The sequence below is a fragment of the Aquarana catesbeiana genome, linkage group LG01 (assembly GCF_042186555.1).
Source record: "Aquarana catesbeiana isolate 2022-GZ linkage group LG01, ASM4218655v1, whole genome shotgun sequence".
NCBI lineage: Eukaryota > Metazoa > Chordata > Amphibia > Anura > Ranidae > Aquarana > Aquarana catesbeiana.
The window spans coordinates 129,255,849-129,261,154 of NC_133324.1; positions in this window are offsets into that span (position 1 = coordinate 129,255,849).

Consider the following 5,306-nt stretch of genomic DNA (forward strand, 5'->3'; position numbering starts at 1 on the left):
TGGGAGCCTAGCCGCGTACGGGACCCCGAAAACCAAGCACCGCCTTTAGGCTTTCTAAGGGCGTAAATTTTTGATTTCACTCTTCACTGCCTATCACATTTTCGGAGGCCATGGAATGCCCAGGCGGCACAAACCTATTTTGATCCTATTTTGGAAAGTAGACACCCCAAGCTATTTGCTGAGAGGTATAGTGAGTATTTTGCAGGCCTCACTTTTTGTCACAAAGTTTTGAAAATTGAAAAAAGAAAAAAAAAAAGTTTTTTCTTGTCTTTCTTCATTTTCAAAAACAAATGAGAGCTGCAAAATACTCACAATGCCTCTCAGCAAATAGCTTGGGCTGTCTACTTTACAAAATGGGGTCATTTGGGGGGGGGGTTGTTCCACCTGGGCATTCCATGGCCTCTGAAACTGTGATAGGCAGTGAAGAGTGAAATCAAAAATTTACGCCCTTAGAAAGCCTGAAGGCGGTGATTGGTTTTCGGAGCCCCGTACACGGCTAGGCTCCCAAAAAGTCCCACACATGTGGTATCCCCGTACTCAGGAGAAGCAGCTAAATGTATTTTGAGGTGAAATTCCACATATGCCCATGGCCTGTATGAGCAATATATCATTTAGTGACAACTTTGTGCAAAAAAAAAAAAAAAAAATTGTCACTTTCCCGCAACTTGTGTCAAAATATAAAATATTTCATGGACTCAACATGCCTCTCAGCAAATAGCTTGGGGTGTCTACTTTCCAAAATGGGGTCATTTGGGGGGGTTTGTGCCATCTGGGCATTTTATGGCCTTCAAAACTGTGATAGGTAGTGAGGAGTGAAATCAAAAATTTACGCCCTTAGAAATCCTGAAGGCGGTGATTGGTTTTCGGGGCCCCGTACGCGGCTAGGCTCCCAAAAAGTCCCACACATGTGGTATCCCCATACTCAGGAGAAGCAGCTGAATGTATTTTGGGGTGCAATTCCACATATGCCCATGGCCTGTGTGAGCAATATATCATTTAGTGACAACTGTTTGTAAATTTTTTTTTTTGTAATTATTCAATCACTTGGGACAAAAAAAATTAATATTCAATGGGCTCAACATGCCTCTCAGCAATTTCCTTGGGGTGTCTACTTTCCAAAATGGGGTCATTTGGGGGGGTTTTGGACTGCCCTGCCATTTTAGCACCTCAAGAAATGACATAGGCAGTCATAAACTAAAAGCTGTGTAAATTCCAGAAAATGTACCCTAGTTTGTAGGCGCTAACTTTTGCGCAAACCAATAAATATACACTTATTGACATTTTTTTTACCAAAGATGTGGCTAAATACATTTTGGCCTAAATGTATGAATAAAATTGAGTTTATTGGATTTTTTTATAACAAAAATTAGAAAATGTCATTTTTTTTCAAAATTTTCGGTCTTTTTCCGTTTATAGCGCAAAAAATAAAAACGGCAGAGGTGATCAAATACCATCAAAAGAAAGCTCTATTTGTGGGAAGAAAAGGACGCAAATTTCGTTTGGGTACAGCATTGCATGACCGCACAATTAGCAGTTAAACCGACGCAGTGCCAAAATTGTAAAAAGTGCTCTGGTCAGGAAGGGGGAAAATCCTTCCGGTGCTGAAGTGGTTAAAGAAGGGGTGGGGTTGCACTGCCAGTAGTCTGGAAGGCTCTCTTACAAGCAATCCTAGAAGATTGCTGTAGAATTGCAATACAGATGTCTCTGTCGATCAAGCAGGCATCACTGCAGAAGTTTAAAACTGAACTCTGGGCACTTTCATTTAAATGTTACCTTGTAAATGTAGTAGTGATATTATCCCTGGGCTGCACATTGCCTGTACAGAGAGAAGAACTGTGGGAGAGACCTAAAAGATCCTCCCACTACAGGCTGCCTGCTGGTGAAATTCTGCCCGAAAAGGTGAACTTATCCTTTAAAAATCGCCTTTCATGTTGTGAGTGCTGCCTGTCTGCTGGCCATCTCATTCCACAACTTCCTGGATTCATAGCTATGGCTAGGACCCCTGTGCGCTGACATGCATTAGCACTTTTTTATGCTGGTTTTACAAGTTTTCTTCTAAGATTCCCATCAACCAACTTCTCATCAATTCTGACCAGCTTCCCTGTCCCTGCTAAAGAAAAGCATCCCCACAATATGATGCTGCCACTGCCATGTTTCACGGTGGGGATGGTGTGTGTGTTCAGGGTGATGTGCAGTGTTATTTTTCTGCCACACATAGCGTTTTGCTTTTAGGCCAAAAAGTTAAGTTTTGGTCTAATCTGACCAGAGCACCTTCTTCCACATGTTTGCTGTGTCCCCACATGGCTTCTCACAAACTGCAAACAGGACTTCTTATGACTTTCTTTCAAGAATGGCTTTCTTCTTGTCACTCTTCCATAATAATTCCAAATAGTTGTCCTGTGGACAGATTCTCTCACCTGAGTGGCTGATCTCTGCAGCTCCTCCAGAGTTACCATGGGCCTCTTGGCTGCTTCTCTGATTAATCTTCTCCTTGTCCAGCCTGTCAGTTTAGGTGGATGGACATGTCTTGGTAGGTTTGCAGTTGTGCCATACTCTTTCCATTTTCAGATGATGGATTGAACAGTGCTCCATGAGATTTTCAAAGGTTGGGATATTTTTTTATAACCGAACCCTGCTTTAAACTTCACAACTTAATCCTTGACCTGTCTGGTGTGCTCCTTGGCCTTCACCGTGCTGTATGTTCACTAAGGTTCTCTAACAAACCTCTAAGGGCTTCACAGAACAGTAGAAAAAGCCAGCAACACTGAGATCATTGAAGTGTAGTTTAATGGTACATCAGATTGATAATAAAACAATAGCGCTGGCGCAATTCTGCCAGAAGCCTTAGTCGTAGCTAAGACTAGCTACGACTAAGGCTTCTGTCGAAACGCGTCAGTGCTATTGTTTTATTGTAACTCTGATGTACCAATAAACTACACTTCAAGGATCTCAGTGTTGCTGGCTCTTTCTAGTGTCTATGACATTGGAGTGTGATGGGACACATCGAGCTCAGGCACCTGTGAGTGGATCTGGTGTATGGTTTGGGTTGCCCTTGTAGAGAGCGCCGTTACCTTTCTACCTGGCATGTTGGCTTCACAGAACAGCTGTATTTATACTGAGCCTAAGTTGCACACAGGCGGACTCGATTTATTAATTGACTTCTGAAGGCAATTGGTTCAACTAGATTTTAGTTAGGGGTATCAGAGTAAAGAGAGCTGAATACAAATGCACGCCAAATTTTTCAGATATTTATTTGTTAAAATTTTTGAAAACCATTTATCATTTTCCTTACACTTCACAATTATGTGCTACTTTGTGTTGGTCTATCACATAAAATCCCACTAAAATACATTTACGTTTTTGGTTGTAACATGACAAAATCTGGAAAATTTCAATGGGTTTGAATACTTTTTCAATACCAGTATAAACAGGTGTGCATCTTTCTGCTAGCGTACACACTTTCTGGTATTTATAGGGTCATTTTTTTTATGTAAAGATGGTGCTATGGGGTCTTTTTCATACACCATGCTTTAGTAACTTTAGAACGTTTAATGGGGAACCTAGAAGAGTGACAGCAGAAAAAAAAGACAGCGTGGTCCAATGAGTCTGCCCCTTTTTTAATTTTTTTTTTGTATGGTCTTTGTAAGCCAGAAATATTTATTGCTTATGGTTGAGGGAATCTCAGGTCCTATGGCAGGCTACCAGTAGTCATAAACCATCATATGCATGCTATGATGCTGAAGAATCTGGGCATATCTGGTGCTCCTACAGCTTCTGTAAATTACAAACAAAATAATATATCTGTAAATATTGGCAGCAGTTCAGTAATGAATATACCAATAAGCTTACCTGATACCTATTTCGGTAAGAGAAGCTTGTATAGCATATGATGAGAATATACAGTATATACTAATGTAATTAGTTCTTCAGTACATTATGTACTCCAGCATTACTATAGAGTGGGGGCTTGTTCCACACTGGAGACTTTAGCCAAGTGTCCCCCCCTACGTGGGCCTCAGAAAGCCAACGTGCGCCATGTCTAAACTGAAATATCTTAATTTCCTCAAAGCTTCCAGAACATTTGCTTATATATGCATTTGAATGTTACCAGTAGCTCTTTAATTTCTACAACCTACAATTTAGGTTCTGCAGACCTCTCATTCAAGATGCCTATTATGCCAAAATTCAGACTTCTGATAGACCAGAAATAAAGGAACTTGAAGCAATAGGTACTTATTACAATAATGATGTTTTAGAAACCTATGAGGAGCCTGGGTGGCTTTTTGTGTGAGCATATCAACATAATGTATTTTTGAATAGAATACACTGCAGTTAAAGTGGTATTAAACCTGAAAGTAAAAATGCAATATATTGAAGTTTACCAATCATTAGATGTGGTGGCTGCATTAGGCAGTATTAAACCCAAAAGCAAACATTTATTATATTGCAGCTTACCAATTCTTAGATGTGATAACTTTCCTTTATTCAAGGGGTTGTAAAACCTCAGGGTTTTTCATCTTAATAGATTCTGTGCATTAAGGTGAAAAACCTCCTGTGATGCAGCAGCCCCCCAGAGCCCCCCTTTTACTTACCTGAACCCGGTCTTTCCAGCGACGGGGATGAGCACACCAGCTCCAGCTGGTGTCTCGGGTCCTGATTGGATAGATTGATAGCAGCGCAGCCATTGGCTGCTGTCAATCAAATCCAATGACGCGGGAGCCGGGGGGTGGGGCTGAGTGCTGCTGTCTGTGTCAATAGATGCAGAAGCAGGACACGGGAGCACGCCCGCACGGGTGCCCCGAGGGAGAGCGGCTCTCCAACGGGGCCCTCGAGAAGAGGAGGAGCCAGGAGCACCGTTGAGGGACCCCAGAAGAGAAGGATCGAGGCCACTCTGTGTAAAACCAGCTGCACAGAGGAGGTAAGTATGACATGTTTGTTTTTTTGTGTTTTTTTTTTAAAAACAAACCTTTAGATATCCTTTAATAATTAGCCGACCTGCCACCATCATTATACTGCGACAGGTTGGCTCTCTTAGGCAGATTGCCATAGTTGTACGTCGGCCCTTTAAATAGACTTTGCAGGCGTGTGCACGCGCCCGCCACATGACGTAGGAGCTAATGCATGTGCCCAGCGGCCGCGATGTCCGCCGGGCACCCGCGATCGCTCCCGAGAGAGAGGGAATGGGGGATCTGTCAATGTAAACAGACAGATTCCCCGTTCTGTCAGGGAGAGGAGAGAGATCTGCTGTTTCAAGTGATTAGAAACAGCGATGTCTCTCTACTCCCAGTCAGTACACTCCCCCCATA